Consider the following 25,132-nt stretch of genomic DNA (forward strand, 5'->3'; position numbering starts at 1 on the left):
TTACATTGAACTAAGGTTTTTTAACTTTCAATCACTTATTTTCTTCCTATTTTATTATACATCTCTTTTATTACTATTAAAAAATAATAAATTATTACAATATTATTACATTGAACTAAGGTTTTCTTAACTTTCAATCACTTATTTATTAGCCTCATATTTTATTTTATTATTGCCATACTCATATACATGATTCTTATATGTTTATTTTATTATCCTCATGCTCATAGATATCATTCTTATATTCATAAATTCGCCCTGGGTAAGATTATTCATATAATAGTGATTGTCTCTTTGAGAGAACTAATTTTTTGATTATATATTAAAGTTAATTATTTAAAGTTTGGTGGGAATATATCTTTTTTCATGTTTTATGTATCACTTATATAAGGATAGGGAATTACACATGTGACTTCACATCAAGGAATGACTTAATAGAGCACCTGATCACTAGTTGAATATTAAAATTAATATTGAAATAAATTGGTTAACATAATTTATTTATGTCTTGTATAAAATGGTCGGTCATGACTTGTATAATTTATTTATTTATTTATGATTGTAATGTTCCTCTATCGGGACTAGTGGTCGATCATGGTTGTACTGTATGATTGGAACTTTCACTTCTCAATATAACAGATCCAACACGTTTCATCCATATGTTGTTATTGTATTTCATCTATATTAGTTACTCTAATGATATATGTATCTCTTTTCTTAAACATGCATGTATGCACTCTTTCTGTATAAGTATGTATGAATATTATTGAAATGTGTTGTTGGTTTAACCATCACTTTGGATTGTTAACTTACTTTCTTTCTAGTTTGTGATGCATCTTTGCTCGTGTGTTCCCTTCTTAGCCGCGTGCTTTCACAGGTTTCCAAGGGGCGCACTCACCCCACTTTCCATGTGTTAGACCTGTTCATGCACCTTCCTTGGCTTGTTGCACATGTGTTGTAGCGGCTACAACCACCCTCCAAAATTTTGGCCTGCACCAATTTCACAGCCTCCCTTGAATAGTTTTACTTGATGAGTGTGCACACTGGGGTTCACTGCATGAGCTTGTGTGAGTCGTCACAAAAAAAACTACACTAAAAATTACTAGACGAACGATGGAAGTCTAGAAAGATGAGGGATTATTAAATAGCACTCAAATAGACTGAGTAACTAAGAAAATTCATTTGTATTAACTTGCTTATTTAAAATTAAATAATATATGTACAGATATGCTTGTGGTTCCTTCTGCATGGACATTAGAAAAGTGACTCTTTCTTAATTTTAGTTAATAGCTTAAAAATATAATTGTATTTTCAAAACTAGAGTTAGAGTCAATAATAAATCTGAATAAAAATATTATGGGGAAAAATTAAGTGAGAATTAAAAAAATTATTCAAATATACAACTCTTAACTTAAGAACTTAAGAAGATCTATAATAATATGATGAATTGTCAAAGGATAACATTTTCTAGAATAAAAGGGTTTTTAATAAGACTTGTTCTTAAAATTAGGAAGGAATAGTTTACGTGTGGATAAGTTGGAGAGATAAGGAAGTGTGCATTAATGTTTATGAAATAGCCATGTCATTATCTAGTCTATGCCCAGTGTACTTGTAGATAAGGCGGAGAGCCATTTAAGGAAGTGCACATTAATGTATATGAAATAGTCATGTCACTATGTAGTCTATGCACTTACACATGTCATCGTGCATAACATCCATTTCTAAAATTAGACACTATAAATAGTAACTACTAAAAATAGAAAAATTGCAGGAAAGATTGCATGAAAAGAGGTAGATTTAGGGTAAGTAGGGGTAGGTAATATGTGTATACTCCAATAATTCCTATTTTGAAACTAATTATATTACACTAATACAAAGTACACACTTTCAAATTTGATGGAAACATAAGAAAACTTGTTTAATAATGACATATGGGTCCCACTTCAAGTGATTCCTATTTTCTCCCTCACTACACAACCTCCAAGTCATTCTCTGTATGTCCATCTACCATGGGAGGAAACTTAAACCCATATTTTTTACACTTAACTCCTAAGCAACTTACACTACACACCAAGGGCACTTCTAAGATAATTTTTTTAAGACAAAGAATTGTCTTGACTTAAAAAGTCACTTTTTATTTTAGTTGTTTTACATTAAAATTTAATATCAATTGAATTGTCTTAAATATAAAATTTAAGACAAAAATAGTTTGAGACAAAACTTTATATTTAAGACAAAAACAGTTTAGGACAAAATTTTTTTAAGACAAAAACACTTTAAGCCAAAAATATTTTAAGACAAAACTTAAAATTTTAGGCAAAAACAGCTTGAGACAGAAATGTTTTAAGACAAAACTTTATATTTAAGACAAAAATAATTTTAGACAAAACTTTATATTTAAGACAAAAACAATTTGAGACAAAAAAATTTAAAATAAAACTTTATATTTAAGACAAGAAAGGTTCAAGACAAAAACTTATATTTAAGACAAAATACTTTGAGACAAAAATATTTTAGGGACAAACTTTATATTGAAGACAAAAAAAGTTGAAGACAAAAACTTATATTTAAGACAAAATAGTTTGAGACAAAAATATTTTAGGGACAAACTTTATATTGAAGACAATGTCCACCTAAAATGAAACTCATTTAAGAAAATATTATCTTACAACTAACAAAGTGACTCTGATAGTGTGCCCTAAGTCCATCTACTTGCAAGCTACTATTGTATCACACCTATAACGAGGCTCCTATTTCACTTATTGTGCCCTAAGTCCATCAACTTGCAAACTACTATTGTCTCACACTTATAACAAGGCTCCTATTTCACTTACTATTCATGTTATCTTATATAAAGGCAACAATATGTTGTACTCTTCGTTTTGTGGGCATAGCTGACTCTAGAGATTGTGACAACTTTCCCTAGCAAGATTTCTCGAACATAGATTCATCTTTTGTCCCTTTGATCTTTGCTAATATGATTAGAGACAACTTGTATGTCATTGCATTCAACACTACTACATGGAAGGGGATTTTAAGACAATTTTTTAAGACAAGAAATATTTTATCATAATTTTTTTTTTTTAATTTTCAATACGAAGCGCTAGTAAAAAAGGTAAAGGTAAAGGATTAGGGGTCTGTCTTTTGGTTGTTGATGGGTTTTTTACGAAGCAGAGCGATGGAGGCCGACAACAACTGATGGGATTTAGGGCGACGGAGGCCAAAAACAAAGGTGTGCTTCCTGAGAGGAGCGATGGCGACACTTTTGCTGAAGATGGATAGCCACTAACATAGTTGGAGTACTTTTCAGGGTCTCCATCAATTGTGTTTTAATACGTGTTTTTTGATTGTTTCATTTATTTTAAACAATAATTCTATATGTCAGTTTTTGTCATCAACACATTGTTATGTTGGAATTCCTAATTGTCATGGACAACATGCATTAGATTCACCTGAAGGATTGTTGAAAAATGCAGCAATAAATTCTCAATTTGATTTTTCCTTGCTTAAATTGAGAAAATTTGAATTTCCACATCGACAGAGAACTTGGATGCAATTAACTTGTATGACATGGCTTGTGTCACCTACTTTACTCAGTAAATTTAAGTTGGAGGAGTTACATTTAGTTAGGCATGTGTAATTGCTAATTTATAGCAATCAAATTTGGTTATCTCAAGTCGTTTTCAGATAAAATAGTTCTAACTATCGGAGAAACTAATGTAAGGTCAGTTTTTCTGTGGGACTTCAGTCAAACTCAATGATCATCCAGTTAATTGATCAATCAACCCAAAATAGCTAGTGCATGCAAAGAATTCAAGTTCCCCAATTGTCGTGGAGATTCCAAGGGAGTATAACATCAGTTGTAGATTAGACTTGAGTGTGCAAGTGTTGCATGCAATCACATGATCAATATTAGGAATTGTGTAATCCATTTGGAAAAAATCCTAAATAATAGGGGCGTAATTTCTCAAGGAATTGCGCAAGGAAATAGGGGCTTAAGCAGATGCAAAAATTGACTAAGTATGTGTCAACACTTCTGAGTGAGTAGAGAGATGGGTTATTCACTTGCATGTTGTGCTCAATTGATAAAATAAATTGTAATACATCTCTATTCATTAGATTAATGCAAGCAGGCATTGGGGTTTTTAGCACATTCCTTTCCCTAAGAAAAATATTGTGTGCATATGTGTTATTCCTTATTGCATGTCTGAATTTTTTGTTTTAAATTGTGAATCAACTTATGCAGAGCACTAGAGTAGGTTTGTGTCTTGTGATTTTGAAAAAACTTCATGAGAAGTTGCAAATATAAACCATAATTTCTACATGGTATAAGAGCAAGATTCACGTTAGAGCAGGAATTTCGAAATTGTTTCTCAAGAGATTCAAATTTGCAGTTCAATGTAGCATTATCTCTTTAGAGCTCAAAAGATGACCTTCAGTGGGTTGAAGATAGAGTATTCCTTGGAAGGAATCTCTAATTTCATCACATGGAAGGATCACATGGAGGAGGTATTCAATGAAAATGGATTGCCAAAATACATCAAGAGAGATGTTACAAAATCAGGGGAATATTATGCCGATAACCTTTCTTAGTGGGAGAAAGATGTAGCCAAGGTGAGGAGAGTAATATTGGAGGGAGTACTGGACCACATTCTCACCAATATCCATGGGGAAGAAAAAACTTATACAATGTGGTAGGCATTGATAGATCTCTTCCATAATAGTAGTGACCACAGGAAGATGGCGCTCAAGGATAAACTTTGAAATATCAAGATGTAAAATAATGACACTTCCCACGGTACTTGAGCAGGTTCACACAAGTTTGTGATGAGATTCCAAGAGTTGGTGTTACTATTTCAAAGGATGACTTTGTGAGTCTAGCCATTATGGGCCTTCCTAAGAGTTGGCATGGATATCAAGATTTAGTGAACGAGTGGAGAAACTACCGAATTGGGAACACTTATGGTTTGATTTGGTACAGAAGGAAATAAGGCAGAATATCAGAGATGGGACCTCATCCAAGGGCAATGATGAAGAAAAAATTGCATTGGTTAGAAAGGGAAAGAAGGGAAAATGGAATAAATCACAAACCAAACCAAAATCTAGCCAAAGCATAAAGAAGAAAGATTTGTAAAAAATTAAATGCTTCCATTGTCATGAATACGACCACTATGCCATGAAGTGTCCACAAAAAAATGCAAGCAAGAAGACCTTAGGAGGAGGAGCAGATGAAGCCTCAGCTTCACAGTTCGAGCTAAAATTTGTTCTTATTGTATGCATGTCCAGCACAATCATGAGGAGTGTGTTTTACTTGGACTCAGGTGCATCATTCTACATGACAGGGTGTAGAGACTTTTTTAGTGACCCAGAGGAGAAATATCTCTAGATGCACATCAAGGGAGGGGATGACAGAAGGTACAACATGACTGGTATTGGTACAGTCACCTTTCAGAGGGAGTCAAGCTCTCCTCTCAGGCTCAAGGATGTCATGTTTGTTCTAGGCCTAGAGAAAAATATCATCTCTATTGCAGTTTTGGAAGATCATGGTTCTTATGTAATCTTCAGCAAAGAAAAAACATTCCTAAGACACATAGCCAAGGTAGAGGTGAAGCAGATCAGGGTTCGTGTGAAGAAACTGTATAACCTAGATGTGGAAGATTGTACTACATTAATAACTAAGGCAGAGAAAGTGCAAGGTTGTGATATAAGTGAACTTTGGCACATAAGACTTGGCCATTTGCATTGGGACCTCTAAGATTATACAACAAATAATCACTGGTCTCCCTAAAGGAGCACTTGAGCAACAATATGTATGAAAAGGATGTACATTGTGGAAGTACAAAAAATCCACATTCCATGATCGGGATAGAAAAGCACATGAAGTCCCAGAAATGATTCACTCTGATGTCTGTGGACCTTTCTCGACAACATCCACTACCAGACACAAATATTATGTCATTTTTATTGATGAATTCTCATGGAAGTGTTGGATGTTCTTCATGTAGAAGAAAGATAAGAAATTCTCCAAGTTCGTAGAATTCAAGGCATTGGTTGAGAAAGAAAGAAGCAAGGAGGTGAAGTTTCCCATGAGTGATAACGTAGCTGAGTATGTGTTGAATGAATTTAAAAAAAATTGGGTGAGAGAAGGCATTCGAGGAGAGTTGACAACAACCCACAATCCATAGCAGAATGGGGTGGCTGAGAGAAAGAACCATAGCATTGTGGGAGCAATGAGGGTGATGTTGCATGACCAAGGCCTACCTCTACATTTGTTAGTTGAGGCATGCAACACAACAATCTATTTCCAAAACCAGAGTCCTCATTGGATTTTGGGCATGATTACACTAGAGGAGGATTTCTCAAGGAACATCAGTTGTAGACTAGTCTTGAGTGTACAAATGTAGGATCCAGTGAGATGATCAACCTTGGGAATTGCGCAATCCATTTTTTATAAATTCCTAAATAATAGGGGCTTAATTTCTCAAAGAATTACGCAAAGAAAATATGGGCTCAAACAGAGGCAGAATTTGAATAAGTATGGGTCATAGCTTCTCAGTGAGCAAAGAGATAGGTTATTCACTTGGAGGTTGTTCTAACTTGAGAAAATCAATTGTAATACATCTCTATTCATCATATTAATGTAAGCACATTTAGGATTTTTAGAAGATTTCTTTTCGTAGGAAAAATATTGTATGCATTATGTTATTTCCTATTGCATGTCTAAAATTTTTGTTCTAAATTGTGAATTAACTTCCACAGAGCAGTAGAGTAGGTTTGTGTCTTATGATTTTGATTAAAAATTCATGATTCGTTGGAAATATACACCATAATATTTGTTGGCAGACAATATACCTACTTCAAAATATCTACTACAACTTTTGCGAGAAGCATACATTGAGCATAAATTTTCATAAAAATTTAAAAATTTTCAATTTCTCCATTTATATTTAATAAATAAAATTTATTTTAGACCATTCAAAATTTAAATATCTTTAAATATAATCTCTTTCCATATTTTATAAAACCAAAATTAAAATTAACTGCACCGATTCCGAAGTGTAAGAATAATGTATTGTAATTTTCTATTACATGTTAATAGATAAAGTAATCATCACTTTAAAAAAATTGAGAGGAAAGAAAATGTCATACCCCAGAACAAGAATTGGATTACAAGTTAAGACCTAAAATAACCACCACTTTTAAAAGTAGGGAATGACAAGAAATGTCATACTCCGAACAAAGGTTGGATTACATGTTAATACATAAAATGGCCATCACTAGTTTGAAAGAAAAGGAAATGTCACCTCGAATAGAAGTGGAATTCAAATTTACTAAAACTTATCCCAGGGAAATTATATTGAAATGTGAATAAATATAATTATTTATAAACTTAGTCAAGTATTTATATATATTTTTTGTTTTGCATAAATAATACATATATTGTTGCCACATACACATGAGGTTTAAGAAACATATCATATTTATAGGACTGTTTTATATTAGTTAAATGTAAATTAGAATATATAAAAAATATTTAAGGTTTATTTTTTTAGGTTAATTTTTGCATTGATTTTCATATAATTACATTATATCTATTAGACTTTCTTTATGACTTACCACTTGAGAAATTAGAATAAGGATAAAAGATTATGGAGTTTGTAATAACATAATTAAAATGAAAATGGAAAGATATGTCTATAGAGTAAATAATGGATTTGTTGCACCATACTTGGGATATGCAATAATAAATTTCAAGCTAAAAGGCGACATTGCTACGCTATAATACCTAAGAGAATAGACTATGCAAACTAATAATAACAATTGACATAGGGTGTAAACATCCCTAGAAAACGAGCATAGAAATCTAAATTCTAAATAACTTGGTTAGAGGGGAACCTGGGCCTCATGATGATAAGGAAGTCTCAAGATTGATGGGTTGTTCCTCGACCTTGCATATGTAGCACCCTCCTCCCACACCTACCCAAGTGAACCAGTCCACTGGGGTAAATATGTGATGATGTGATACTATGATATGACTCAAATTCCTAGGTAAAATTAAGTAAGTGGAATCATCCAACCAAAAACTCACTGACCACCCTCAAGGACTACAAAACCCCCAGGACCTAACTAACCACACCGGGTGCCAAACCCCTTAGCTAACTTGACTTATTAATGATCTAGACTCCAAATAGCTCTCATGACAAGGAAATCCAGTGACTGGAACCGTCTAGTTACTCCCATAATCCTACTTCCCAGTGACTGTAGACTAAATTACTCAGTTTTGTGCCAGTAACCCTGATATATGAGTCACTTTTTCAGGGCTAGAAACTAGATCTATGCACAAAAATTAATGAAAATATTAGAAATGATAAATTACAAAAAGACAATTTTAATTAAAAACTTGATCAAGGACATAACTTGACCCGTCTTAACAATGAAAGACATTTCGTCAAATACATCATGAACATGTAATCTACATGTCATAGTTACATATCTCAACATAGGGCTCTCATACTTATATGATAATCGTTAAGAAGGTCTGATGTCTTCTCTCAATAACTGCAATGTTATCTAATAGGTCATGCATTCATTAACCATTCATTTACTAATGAAAACATGATGAGATCCATAATGAAAACATGATAAGATCCATAATTAAAGTTTGTCATAAAACCATCTTTATAACCAACATATACCAAGAATAATAACAATGATAGAACAACAATCAAAGTCGCATAATAATATGTATAAATACCAATGAAGTACAAAGGGAAAATATCTCTTATTAACATATTCAAAAGTCAAACAAGTTAAGGACTTCCATGTACCACCTGACTAGAAATTAAGCTGAACTAAATCTTTCTTTTAGTCAATCACCCATTTGCCATATTCCAAGAATCAATGTCGGACTCACAACAAAACAACTAGGGATTCCTCAGGCTTTACCACATATCCCGCCATTACCATTCAAGATATTTCTAGGCTCAAAACTCTCATCTATACAACCAAGTTTTACTATGTATCCAACCATTACCAGTCAAAGGATTCCTAGGCCCAAATAAAGAAACATACACTAATAGGATTTTTTGCAATCCCACCAAAATTGGTCAAGGGATCATTAGGCCTTAAACGAGTTTAAAGACCTCATAATTTCTTCATGAATACCTTGAGGCTTTACCAGGTATCTTTCCATTATGAGTCAAAGTATTTCTAGGCCCTTGAGAATTTTCGTGAGACCACCTCACCTAGTTCCAAAACCATCTGGAAATCTAAAGCTAAACTAAATAAAAGAACCTCATCACACCATGTCTATCAGGAAATGGAAAGGCAAGGATGAAACAACAGTAACACCTGGCATATCCCATGCCAATGACAACAAGAAAACCAAATACAAACATGCATGTACCATGCATGCCAAAACTATCAAGGAAATCATAAATGCAACTCAATACCTACAAGTAATCCTGCTGTAGTCACTTGATCCAAATCTTACATGCTTGATATTTGCTTCCCTTTACTTCCTTGTACTCCCTTTTCCTTCCTTTTTACAATGGTAGAGTGATCCAAGAATCCTCTAAGTGTGCAAGAGTATTAGACAGAGAGAGAGCTCCAAAACTAAACTGACAAAAGGTTAAATTGACAAAATATGTGAACTGATCCTCAGGAGCCTTTTTATTAATGAGGTCTATATTTTCTTCCTTTTCCTCTATTTTCCTTCAATTTCTTCCTCACATGTAGCCTGTTACCTTTCACCTTCCTTTTCTTCTATTTTCCATAACTTCATAAACAAAATTCCAATTAATCCCTCTTTACCTTTCCAAATCCTTCTCCACTTCCTTTGCAAATTTCCCTTAGCCATAATAAACCAAACGAACACCCACTAGGATATTTTTCCCAACATTCATCTTGGAATATGTGTCCATGACCTTAGTCTTATTTTTCCTTTATTAACTTTATTACATGAAATTTTAACCCTAGGTTGTTATAGAACCCTCCCCCTTAGGGTAACATCATCCTCGGTGTTATATGACACCTGCAACCAACAAGACTGCTAAAAAGAAAAACATATTACCCATGGATATTTATAACTTAGCTCAATGTATTATTTACAATGATCAACTCGCTGAAAACAAAACCAACATGACAACATAATAACATGACACCCATACTTTTTATTGGAGCTTTATAACACAACTTGTTGCAATATTTACAATAACAAACATACATAAATATGTCCATATACAAAAACACATTTTCCTTCACAGGAAAATAATGAAGGATACATAGCCCACATTTGATCATTCATCTCCCATGTAGATTCATCGGACCCAAAGTGCTTCCACTACACTTTAATTTGCTTGATTACTCGATTCGGGAGCATGAGAATCTTTCATTGCAATATGCACTCAAGTTCCAAATAGAATTCTCCTTCTAGCTCCACCTGCAATACAAACAAATAAATCACATGATCAAAAACTTTCAAATATCGTTTAAGAAATGAAACATTAAAAACATCATGGACTTTCATTGTCATAGGCAGTGCAAGTCTGTAGGTCGTTGGTCGAATCCTCTCAAAGATCTCGAAAGGTCCACAATACTGAGGTGTCAACTTCACACATGACCCAATTCTCAAGGATCTCTTCTTGGGCTTGATGCGTAAGTACAAATGTTCTGCAACCAAAAGCTCCTTAAATTCCATGTGCTGATCTACATAACTTTTCTTTATATCTTGTGTTTCCTATCTATTCTTCTTGATAACCTGCATTTTTTGTTCCATCTTTGCCAAATATCTGGTCTTGTCAACACCTTATTCACTAGATCACTCCAATTGATTGGATTATTACGACTATGCCCACATAATGCCTCAAATGGAATCATCCTTAGTGACTCCTGATACCCATTGTTGTAATAAATCTCTACCATTGGAAGTTATTCTTTCCACTTTCGCTGCTGATGCATAACATACATTCTCAACATGTCCTCCAAATCCTATTGACCCTCTCTATCTGTCCATCTATTTGTGGATGATAATTTGTAGTGAAGGCCAACTTTGTACCCAAACCTGCAAATAATTCCTTCCAAAACATGGAAGTGAACTTACCATCTCATTCTGGCATAATCTTCTTTGGAACACCATGTAACATCACTATCTTCTTAACGAAGACTTGTGCTGCATCACTAGATGAATAAGTAGAATTCACTGCAATGAAGTGTGTTACCTTGGTAAACTTGTCAAACATAACCATAATACAATCATGTTTTATATATGTCCTCGGTAAACCTCTAATGAAATCCATGGAAATGACCTCCCATTTCCATTCCAGGATCAGAATCAACTGTAGTAGACCATATGGATGCCTGCACTCTTCTTTTACCTATTGACAATCCGAACATCTAGCTACAAATTTTACCACTTACTTCTTCATATTTTGCCAGTCATAGAATTTTTTCATTGTTGTCAATGTCTTATGATATCCCAAATGACCTGAATATGGATTAACAATAAATTACCTCAAGATAAGATTCTTGAGTTCACCATTGTTTAGCACATAGATCGTGTCAATAAATCTAACCAAACCATCTGCTGTGAGATGATAGTCCACATCCTGATCACCTGTACCCTGTTGTTGTGGCTTGTGCCTAATCTCCTTATAGATATCATCCTATTTTCCTGTCTGTAAGATATGACCCTATGATTCTATCCCATATGAACTCATAGATTTTATGTTATTTACATGTACTCTTCTGCTAAGAGCATATCCAACCTTATTCTATTTTCTTTTAATATACTTTATCTCAAATTCAAATTCATTGATCGTGTCCAACCATATAGCTTGTCTGGAATTCAAATTTAGTTGGTTAAACAAGTACCTTAGCCAACTCTCATCAGTCATCAACATAAACCTTCTACCAAGAAGATAGTGCCTCCATATCTACAATGCATGGATTATCATTGCCAAATCAATATCATGTATCACATAGATTTACTCGTGCTCATTTAGTTTCCTTGATTTGTAACATACCCACTATCCCTCCTACATCACAACTCCACCAATTCCTCTCTTACAAGAATCCGCACACCCCAAAAACACTTTATTTGGATCTGCAATCTTGAGACCTAAAGCATTTTCCAACAACTCCTTCAACTATTCAAAAATTGTTGCACATTCCAAAATCCATTCAAATTTCTTTCCTTTCCTTTGCATTGATGTAATAGGATAGGAAATCTATGAGAAGTTGTTGATGAACCTCCTATAGTAACCTGCTAACCCCATGAATGATTTGACCTCATCCACATTCTTAGGAGTTTCTCATTCCATGATAGCTCTTATCTTCTCTAGATCCTCTACTAGGTCTTCCTTGGAAGCAACATGTCCTAAGTAATGTAGCTACAACAAACTAGTCGAGATAAGGACACAACACACTATTCATCAAACACATGAAAGTAGCTACAACATTAGTCAAACAAAAAGGAACTACAACAAACTCATAATGTCCATACCTCATCTGGAAAGTAGTATTGTAGATGTTCTCTTCTTTAATGTGTACCTGATGATATCCTGATCTCGAATCAATCTTCGAGAACACCGATGCTCCCTTCAACCGGTCAAACATGTCATCAATCATCGACAATGAATACTTGTTCTTGATGATTACCTTATTCAACTGCCTATAATCAATACACAATTTAAGAGTACCATCCTTCTTCTTCACAAACAATACCAGTGCACCCCACATTGATACACTTGGCCTAATTTATCCCTTGTCAAGCATTTCTTTCAACTGAAACTTCAATTCCACTAACTTAGGAGTGCTCATCCTGTAAAATGCCTTTGATGTTGATGTTGCTCCTAGTACCAACTCAATAAAAAATTCCACTTCACTGTCAGAAGAAAAATATGAAATCTCCACTCATAATACATCCTAAACCTACTGTGATGCAGGATACTTCTTTAAGACTTTCGCATCATCAACATCCTTCCCTTTATCACTGGAAATATACACTGCAAATAACACACACCCTTTCATATGACTATGCTTTTTTTGCATAGTTGTAACCATTGTAACTAATCTTGCATTCTTCTTACCCCACAAGACTCTTTATTCTCCATTGTCATCGAAGCATTCAATAGCCTTTCCATAACAATCCAACTTAGTCTTGTGAAGGTACAACCAATCCATACCCAATAATATACTGCATGATACCAACGGAAGTACATTCAGATGCACTGATGTAGGCATACCATTCAACTCAAATGCATAAGATATTACCCAATGATGAACTCTTTTCTTAGTACCTATAGCCAACTACACTAACCAATAATTTGCATGCACATATTTTCTCAAAGCACACCTATCCACCAGGTCAGGGTTAACATAACTATAATCAGATTGAGGGTCAATCAAAATAGAAACAACTTGATCACAAAGATTACCATCCATCTCGACAATATATGCCTGGTGATCGTCCTTCCTATTATCCAATGTTGTATACATCGGAGGAATGCGCTATCCAACATCCCCAACTATCTGTGCTTCCTCTCCAATGTAGATCTAAGACTTACCACCTTGATATGATGAGAAATCCTTCTTGAGATGCATCTTACCACATATCCAACACTGCAACTGTCTCTTACCCTCACCTTTATTTTTATGCCCTCCAAGTTGTGAGCCATGTCCCTTTCCAACTACATTAAGCTTCTTGTAAGGAACAACATTATCTTTCTCACCTACATCTGGAGGTATTATTCGCTTCAGTGGTCATTTATCTTTAGTCTTGTATTTCCATTTCAAACCTTTTTGTGACTTTCTCTTATGCTTCCATTGCTCATAACAATGCTTCAAATTTCCAATTACTTCATCAAGTGGTTGAGGTGCATCATACTCAATCCAATCTTTAAATGCTAATGGTAATCCACCGAAAAATATTTGAACTTTGGCCTTCTCATCCTTAAGATATGGTACATACCTCAAAAAATCCAGGAACTTAGTCATGTACTCCTCATCTGTCATTGATCCCATATTCATCTCATTGAACTCCTTAGATTTACTTTCATATTAGGTCTCTGACAAGTATTTCTTCCTAAAGAGTCTCTTGAATTCATGTCAATTCATTTCCTTTGTCTTGTTTTCTTTGACCTGCTTCACATCTTCCCACCACATGTCTTCTCGCCCTTTGACAATGAAAGTAAATATCCCGGCCTTCATGTTTTCTATGTAATCATGAAAATGAAAGAAGTTCTTCATTCCAAGCAACCATGTGTATGCATCTTATGGTTTCTTCAACTCTCCATCAAATGTAGGTGGCTTGGCTTTCTTGAACTCATCCAGGAAATATCCTCTGTCATTCCTTCTATAAGGATGATAGCGATGATGACCATGGTACCTTTTCAAACGAGAACTAGAATAAAGCCCATTTCCATTGCCTCTCCTGTCACGTGTATCCAAGAATCTTCCATCCCTAACAATATCATCCTTGTCCAACCTGTTTCCATCATGAGATCTATTGCCATATGCCCCATTAGTCTTGTCCTCATGTTTATGTCTGATCCTAAGTTGTCCCTATCTCTGGAAGTCTGATAAACTCTAAAGGATAAATGCATTGACCTCTTCTTGTTTCTCCTATGCCCTGGAAAGTCTCTCTTGTGACTGAATGATCCTGTCATTATCTACTTTGTAGCTTATTATTTATGCCTTCAAACTTCTCAAAGTTCCTTCTATGTGAGGTGAGTATGCATCACCATGCTACTCATCTGATTTGTAGGGAGAGTCTCATGAACTATAATCCACCATTTTGTTGGTCATCTTTGATCCTCTTCTTCCTGCAAGTATACCATGTCAGCTAAACCAAAATATAGACATAATCAACATACCTCAATGAATTTCATGGAAGGATATCTCATCTGCAAGATAAATCATATTAATATGATACATATATAATCATAATCATAAAAATATATTGACATCATGCATGAAAATATAAACTACATACAATGACTTCATGCACGACAACCATGCCCATAACAATGAATGCATAACAAGATATAGACACTGACATGCATAACAAATACATATACAGCTCACATGCATTCATGGCAAACAAATCCGAACAATAACATCATCAACTTCTACATAAAAACACAATTGTAACAATGACTACCGTCGTACATACATAACATCCACATATACAACCTTCATGCATGCATGACAACCATATTTCGCCCATCAAATCCAAGTGTTGAACCATGCTCTGATACCACTCTGTAACACCCTCCTCCCACACTTACTAACGTTCATCGGTCCACCGGGGTAAATATGTGACAAATAGTTACTATGATATGACTCAACCTACTATGTATAGTTAAGGGAGTGGAATCATCCAATCAAAACTTCACTAACCACCCTCAGGGACTACAGGACCCCCAAGAGCTAACCAACCACTCCTGGTGACCAACCCCTATGTTAATTTGGATTATTAATGATATAGACTCCCAGACCCTCCCATGACAAGGAAAGTTGGTGACTGTAGCCCTCTAGTTACACCCATAAGCCTCCTTCCTAGTGACTGTAGAGTAAATTATTCAGTTTTGTGCTAGTGACCCTGAGATCTGACCCATTTTTTCAGGGCTAGGATCCAAACCTCTTCCGAGAGCTTGATGAAACTTTCAAAAATGATAAATGACACAAAGAAAAAGCCTTTAATTTAAAATTTATCAAGGACATAGCCTGACCCATCCTAACCATGATAGAAATTCCATCAAACACATCATGAACAGGTAATCTATAGGTCATAACTACATATATGAACATAGGGGTCTCATACTTATCTGAGAATCATAAAGAAGGTTTGATGCCTTCACTCTATAGCTACAATTTCATCTAATAGGTCATTCATTCATTAACCATTTATTTACTAATCAAAACATGATGAGAGCCATAACTAAAATCTGTCATAAAACCATGCTTATAACCATCATATAACCTGAATAATAACAATGGTATAACAACCATCAAAGTTGCATAATAGTAAGTATAAATACTCATGAAATACAAGGGGAAAAAGGGATCTTATTAACATATACAAAAGGAAACCAAATCAGGAACTTCCATGTACCACCTGACCATAGATTGGGTTGAACCAAATCTTTCTTTTAGCCAATCACCCCCATGCCATATTGCAAGCATGAATGTGGGACTCACAACAAAAAAACTAGGGCTTCCTCAGGATTTACTGCATATCCTGCCATTATTGGTCAAGGGATTTCTAAGCCCAAAACCATCATCTATACAACCAAACTCTACCATGTATCTTGTTATTACCAATCAAGGGATCACTAGGCCCTAAACAAGCTTGGATGCCTCTGAATTTCTTCACCAATACTATGAGTAACTATCCCATCTCCACCCTCAAGCTTTACCATGTATCTCTCCATTACCGGTCAAGGGATTTCTAGGACCTTGGGAATTTTCCTAATACCTTCAAGTAATCATGTTATATGTGCTTGATCCAACTCTTCCTTGCTTGATCTTTGCTTCCTAGTTCTTCTTTTACCTTCCTTTCTCCAATGCTAGAGTGCTCCAAGAATGATCTACATGTGCAAGAGTATGAGAGAGAGGGAATAGAGAGAGAGCTCCAAAAATGAAATTACAAAAGTTTAAACTAACAAAATATATGAATTATTCCCCATAAGCCTTTTTATTAATGAGATCTTTATTTTGTTAATTTTCCTCTATTTTCATTCAGTTTCCTCCTCACATGCAACTTGTGTCCTTTCACCTTCCTTTTCTCATATTTTCCATTATTTCATAATTAAAATGCCAATTAATGCCTCTTTTCCTTTTCAAAGGCTTTGCCATTGCATTTTCCAATTTCCCTTAGCCATAATAAACAAAATGACCACCCACTAGGATTATTTTCCCAACATTCAGCTTGGAATATGTGTCGCATGGCCTTGGTCTTATTTCTCCTTTTCTAACTTTATTACATGAAATTTTAATCTCGGGGTGTTACAACATGGCAAAGGACTTGGAGAGTTGTGACCCCATCTCCAACCTTTCCAATCTTCCTTCAATGTTTATCATGAAGTTCTTCAACTCATTAAACTAGTGGATGAGATTAACTTGATTCTATCGTCGATCTAACATAACCTTGTCTAGCAACAAATTCACATGCTAGTAGAGGTCCACTGCTTCCTTCCACGTGAATTTCCTATATTTATTTCTCGTGCAGTGTCTCTCACCATGACATCCAATCCATAAATTCTTTCCTTCATTCACACATTTCCTCCTCCCCCAACCTAATTTCATCTTGGATGCTAGGAGGGTTGTTTTCATGAAACATAGAAGTTGATGTCTCAATCACGAATCTTTCCTTGGGGACACCCATTGTCCTTGTCCCCATCCTCTGACATCATGGACACTGATTTGTTGTTACAACAGGAGGTAGAAAGATCCATCTAATACTTGGGTGAGGTGGTGCTGAGAGCTATAACATACATGAATGGAAGAAGGTAACCAAAAAATGATTCTAGTAGGTTTTAATGTCCACTGAAGTTTGGATGAATCCCTCACCTTCAAAAAAACATGATAAATATGGAGGAAAGTCCAAAGGAGATGGGTAAGACACCCATTTCCAAAAACTGTGTTATAATAGAAGGTCATGGATCGTGAAGGATGAAACATGATGACTTGAAGGAGGAGAGGAAATAGAGAACATAGGTTTCCATGGAGGAATAATATCATGGAGGTTCCCACACATGTCATCAGTTTCACAACAATGGCTCTCCTAAGAGCCTCTGCCACCTTCGTTAGAAGGTGAGGCCTCATTAACTTTCATTTTCCTTATGGTGTGGATAAGGGGAGAAATGTGGAGCATATTCTTATCAATCCTTTCCCCAATTAATTCCCCATTAACACCCCCATCGAGGTAGGGTAATTTAATTTTATCTATGAATATTTGTTAAAATTATTATATATCTTTGTTGATATTTTTTTGGGCATAAATTTTTGAGTGAATAAGTTTTATATATAGTGAATATATGTGGAGGTATTTCTAGGCATACATCCTCTAGCATATATACAAGAATTAATTCTTTTTGGTGGATATTTGTGTTTATTTTCCTAGCATACATCTTGTATGAAATATCTACTAAAATAAATTGTGTCTATGATGAAAATTTGAGGTTGTATGAACATTTAAATAGTCACATATATATTACATGGTCTATAGTATTACATTGAAAATAACTCTACAATAACATACCTAAAGAATCTCAAAAATACACTTCATGAAAATATATTCAACCGCTTATATTATGGGTGCATATATTTCATTTCGTTATTTACTTTCCTTAAATTTTCTTTTAATTATGATAACTTCACCATACATTAAAAAACCATGGATATACTCTATAATCTATAACAATACACTTGCAAAATATCTACAACAACATACCTACAAGAATTATGTGGAAATATACTTTGTGGAAGTATACTCACTCGCTCATAATCTAGGTGCATAAGTTCCTTTTATTTATGTTTCTTCTTAAAAAAAATGATTACAAGTACTTCACCATAGATGCCAAAACTCGAACCAAATGAAATCCTAGAAAGTATTTCTGATCATATTGATTCTTTAGAAAAAAAGAGAGAAGAAAGATAAATGGAACATAAAATAAAATTAGTTGCAATGTTTGCCAAAAAAAATCAATTTCTTAAAGAATAATATATTAAGATTTCATACTCAACTATAGAAAATGAAAGATATGCAACAAGAAATGAAAAAAAAAAAAAAAAAAACAATCGCTGAAGAAAATTTCTCCTTGAGAACTATTAAAAATTTTAAATAGAAAATAAATAACAGTTTGGCCCTAAGTGGTAAGGAAACTAAATTGGAAATGAAACCTATCAAAAAGAATATAAACAATCTAATTGAGTTGGATCATGACAAGAACAAAATATCCTTGAATCTTATAATTGCTAGTATAAAAGAGAAAAAAGAAGGGGACAACAGAAAAAGAATTAAAAAATAACTACCAAATTGAAACAACCCCTCTCATAAAATCAAGAAGTTTGGGTAGGATATTCAAGCATAGATATAGATTGACTTAGGTTAGCATGAGTAGTAGTGAACATAAATTTGAAATTCTCAATAAATCTCCAAACTTTAAAGGGACAAAAATATTTATAAATGAGGACCTCATTTCAATTTACCAATTTGAGTTACGAAATGAGGTGAAAGAGGTGAAGGAAGCCATAAAGGAAGCCAAATAGGAAATCATTAAATATATAAAAACTATTATTAAGTATAGAGATCAAAATGAGAATAATAAATATGAATTTGGAACATTTTGAATCCTTTTGTGGAATTATTATGGATGTTGATGGTGTAAAGGTCCTATGTTAAATTGAATCCTAAGTGAAATTGATATTATTGTTTTGGTCAAACCTTGGGAACATGATGAGTCTCAAATCCCTCACATAGATGGATTCATTTTTTTATCAGTATGGATTGAGAAATCCTTTCATAAAGGGATTGGAGGAATAGCCTACTCTATTGAAATAAGTTTTCTTCTCACACTGAACTTCTTAAGGTAGACCCTCTTAATAATTATATTTGGATTGAAATATCTCACATTAAAAGTAATATGATTTACATAAGAACTTTTTCTTTAACACTTAACAAATCCACCATTTATAAGAAAAACAATATAGATAAAAAAATTTCCTCATAATACCCTAGAAAAAGATATTTATAGTGTGAGTAATGAAAGTAATACCCTTTTCTTTAGAGGCTTTAATACTAGAAATACCACTAACCAAGTTATTCTTCTAAGCAATTATTTCAACTCTAGCCCTATTTGGCTACATGAGGACCTTGATCTAGATAGTCAATACAAAGTAAACTCTAACTATCTTGCATGGAATTTATTTAGTACCAAGTTATTTAAGCTATATAGTTCTGCCAACCCTATATTTTGCAATGGCATAATAAAGTAGCCAAAATCCAATGAGATGACTTGTATTTAATGACTTTTTAGTACTGTCATAAATTTTGTGATATCCAAAATCCTTGTTTCCAAACAAATTATAAAATTTGACATCTTATCTGACCATGATCATGACCCTAATCATAGATATTTATCCTTAACACTAAAAATTTTCATGTATAAAACTTACATGGAAGAGAATTTTGAGATTCAAAGGCACCTATTTCTCAACAAAAGAAAAATTGATCTCTTCTTAATGATTTACACCTCTTAAATTGTAAGGATAACATTGAAAATATCTATCATAATTTTACTACAACCCTCTATACTTATGATAAACAAATATTTTGAGGTATCATATAAAAAGAATAATAGTACTACCAACCATGGTATGAAAAATGTTTGTAAAATTGCTAAAACAATAATTAAGGATTTTCCTAATGAATCCATAAAACTTGATATGATAAATATGAACAAAGCTCTTATTAAGACGAAGAAAATTTATTATATAGAAATAGAAAAAGAGTTCTTGTTGCACCTATCTAAATATAATCCTAGAAGGCTTTGGAGGAAAATTATAATTCATTGAACTAAAGAAAATAATCTGGTTCCCCAAATAACCAAAATTCCTATCTTGAAAACTTTTTTGAATTGCTTAATGCCATGGAGACCATTTTAAATGCCCCTACAGAGGATGTTATGTATCCAATGGAAGACATTGAGTTTTATTAATTGTCTTATAAAGGGGAAATTTAGAGATATTTAAGGCTATGAATCTAAAATTTTCAAAATGGGAGGCTCTCACTTTTCCTATATTTGAAAGGGAGGGTAAACCCATTCCCTATAACTATAACACCATTATTATTAGCCACATTTTAGCCAAGCTATACATAATTATTTTGAAAAAGAGGATTAGCCTATGGCTAAAGAGCCATGGTAGAAGAGCTAAATTCCACACTAGGTTTAGGAGATATCATTCAACTATGGACCACCTCATTAGTCTCTGGAACATTGTAGAAGAATGTTATAATAATAAAATTAATCTCTTTTGTTGTTTTGTTTCTTTTAGAAAATCTTTTTATTGCATTCCTACAACAAAATTATGGAGGACATTGGAAGATATAATGATTCCTATCCAATTGAGCATGTTGTGATAAGTCTATTTAAGAATTCTTTCCGAGTTTATGACTAATAAGGGGTGGTAGAAAGAAATTCAATGCAATATCTGAGTTAAGCAAAGGTGTCCCTTACCCCTACCCATTTTGGCATATAAATTGATAAGCTAGAAGATTATTTGGAAAATTATGGTTCTATTGGTATAATTCTCACTATTACAGTGATAACTCTTCCACTTTATGCTCACAATAGTGCTGTGCTCTTTTGAAGATTAGACATTATGATGTTGGCAAGCAACTAACAATCATCCAAGATTTTTACTATTAAATCTACGAAGACCACATATATTTTCATATATGAGAACAAAAACTTGGAGTAAGTTATTTCATACAAATATCATGTAATTGATATCAATCACAAGGTCAACTGGAATTATAGCAATGAGAAAAGGATAAATGGAGGATAAAAAACTTATTATGGGCTTGAAAACAACTCAAGTCAATAAATCTTTGTATATGGGAAAAGAACTCCATTTTGAGACTCACTTTACTTTGTTATTTTATATGGATGTGAGGTTTGGGTTGCAATATTTGTAGAAACTCATGGGTGAAGATATAAGATGTTCAAAAGTAGTTTATACCCTTCAATCTCAAGACTAAAGGAAATACTCCCTATCCTATTATTCCGATTGAAGAAAGTTTTTACATCATTGAAATCATTTCTATGGCTAAGTATCTAATGTATAAAGAGAATTAAACAACATGGAAGCCAAGAGGTTTACTAAAATCACTTCTAACTCTAGCTAAAATCCCCATCCCTTAAGAAGGGATAACATAAGAAGCCAAGTTTTACATAGAGGGTGATAAAGAGATATTATAAGGAGATTATCAATTCCAAAATATAAGAAGCCAAATTTTACCTAGAGGGTGATAAAGAGATTTTAGAAGGAAATTATCAATTCCAATATAGAAAGTCAAAAGTATCTATTTTTCTTAGCAAATCTTAAGAATAAAATGAGCTTTGCTAAAATAAGAGTGAATTCTCATGAGCTTCATAATTGAATCTCAGAATTAGTCAATTCAATATTTGTTAAAATAAAAGTAAATTTTTCATAAACTTGATAGTGAAACTCATAATTAGTCAATTCCCAAAATATCATAACATGAAAAAATCTATAATAAAACTTACATTATAGTACCAACTTTCTTGACTTTCTAAATTACCTAAACTATCATAATCATAAAACTCTTTATTAACTTTTTAAATTACTTAAACTATCATAATCATGAAACTCTTTTCTCTAACAACTTTAATCTCTTACATTATTAATATTTTACATATAAAATTAATAATCATAATAAAAATATTAACTTCACTCATATAAATCACATCATTTATCTAAAATATATCCAAATTAAAAAAAATACCAAAACACACTTCAAGAAATTTGATTTACGGTTACTGTTTTTGATAAATCTAAATTTAAAATGCATCTTAAAAACATTCAAACATATGGAATACTTATCCAACATAATCATGAAACTCTTCTCTCAAGACTTTAATCTCTTACATAGTTAATATTTTACCTATAAAGTTAATAATCATAATAAAAATATTAACTTCACACTTATATGAATTACATCATTGATCTAAAATATTTCCAATTAAAAAAAATACAAAACAAATTTCAAGAAATTTGATTTACTGTTTCTTTTTTGATCAATCTAAACTTAAGATGCATCTTAAAAGCATTCAATCATATGGAATACTTATGAAACAGCCGTAAATACATAAAAGCATATGGAATACTTATGAAACAGACCTAAATACATAAAGGCAATTCTTTTTGAGAAAACCGAAATAGAGGAGAGAAATAGAAGAAATATAACAAGTCGAGCGAGCAGAATATGACATTGGATTCACTGAAAGAAATTAAAAGTTATAAGTGAACGTTAGCAATCTGCTAATGTAGTGAACTGATGATCTATGTGATTGATGATCTCTCTAATAATAACGCTTCTAACTCTCGATTTCGGTGCTCCAGTTGTTGTATACGCTCGTGCAGCTGAATCACGTAATCTTTCGTCTGAAGAAGCACTGTAGCTCTACCCGCCTTCTATATCAAACGGTAGTTAACAATAATGAACAATTAGAACCAATTGGAACCACTTATAACCAGTCACAGCGCCAAGATTTCAAGGAAGGAAAGATGAAAAAGTTGCCAAAAATGATTACCTTGGGTTTCATTGGCACTATAGCCCGTAAAGCAGAGAATATGTCACTCATCTGGCCTCGTCTCTTGCGTTCAGATACAACGTGGTGGATTGCAAGTTTGTCGTAAGTATTGCGAACGGTTATGCTCCGATCGCCAGAGTTACTCTTATAGAGCAACGGTCCAATTTTATGGTTGTTGATGTCATGCAGAAAACGGATCCACCGTTTCTGCAACGATGGATATTTCGAGGGCTGGAGGGAATGTGGTGGATTAGGGTTTCTAGCCTTCCACTCCACAAACGCGCTGTTTCTTTTCTGATTAAACGGTAAACCCTGGCAATTAGGGTTGACCCCTTCAGTGGAAACTGTAATAATGGAATCCTCTTGAGCATTATCAACGGCCATTTGATCGTGTCTAAGGAGATCTGAGGAAGCGAAATCATTACATGACTGAGAAGAAAAACAACAGCTGGAATAATCAGCAGCAGCAGATTCAAACGACTCTGCTTGCCAGTTGGTCATGGGGTCGATGAAATCAAGTTCACAAACTTCATAATCATCAACTGTGGTGAAATCTATGGTCTCCATAGATGTGTCGTAGGTGTTGCAGAATAACAACTTTAAAGAAGATGTTGGAGAGCTCATGCTATTGTTATTATTATCCCTAATCATCTACCCTATTATTATTATCCAAAACTGGATTTCTCTACCCTATTGTTATTATTATCCCTGATCATCTCTATTATATCTGCAAATTAGGTTAAATCAGGTCTGTTTTTTATCATACCATGATCGGCATGCCGTACAGAAAAATGATCTTTTACATGCAAAACTTTGCAATTAGCTTAAAGAATTTAGATGGTGCGAAAAATGGGACTTACAGGTGAGCTGTAAGCCAGTGCGTTATACAGCGCATGGCCATTGATGATAATGGAATTGTCCAAACCTAAACAATGTGCTACTGTATCGGTTTTTGAATGGAAGCCATGAAAAATATAAAAGTCAGTCTGCAAATCTAAACAACCATGGGTCAATACTAAAAAAAAAAACTGGTGACTGTTCATAGTCATAGATATTTGTTAAAATAAAAAGATTCCCAACGTGCTTCAATTCTCAGAAGACATGGACAATCACAGAATAGTAGATGTAGATGTCACCGTGCTTCAATTCTGAATGACAGTTACCATCAAAACACAGATGCCAAACGTGCCCGATTTCTGAAGTCGCGGGCCGCGACCAATCACAGAGAACAAAACATAGCTAATTCTTGCGGTTGGAAGATATCGCAAAGTTTTTAATATGATCGACGTGACGTCGCGGGCCGCGGCCAATCACAGAGAACAAAACACACCTAATTCTTGCGTTGGAAGATATCGCGAAAGTTTTTAATATGACCGACGTGACGTCGCCTGCCGCGGCCAATCACAGTGAACGAAACATAACTAATTCCTACGTTTTAAATTCAAAGTTTTTAAACTTTTTAAAATGATCGACGTGACATCGTGCGTGACTTTCATATGACAACAAGCCATTACCAGGTACATTCATTGTAAGTTGATTAGTCATTTGTAATTACTTGCTAGTGGGGCCCATTTGGTTTCATTTTTGCCATATGTCTCTATTTTTTGGGTTTACAATACTTTATTTTACGATTTTTTTTTTTAAATTTAAATTTGGGTAAAACAATTTAGATGAAATTGTAATCTTTGATTTCTGGAATATGTTTTGAACCATACTAGATCGCAGTGAATCACACTGTCAAACCTATAATTTCAGTTCATATTTACCAAATTCCCTTTTAGTTAAAATTAACT

Source organism: Pinus tabuliformis, chromosome 1_2 (assembly GCF_031772625.1).
Source record: "Pinus tabuliformis cultivar Carrire ecotype Pingquan chromosome 1_2, CPIR1, whole genome shotgun sequence".
NCBI lineage: Eukaryota > Viridiplantae > Streptophyta > Pinopsida > Pinales > Pinaceae > Pinus > Pinus tabuliformis.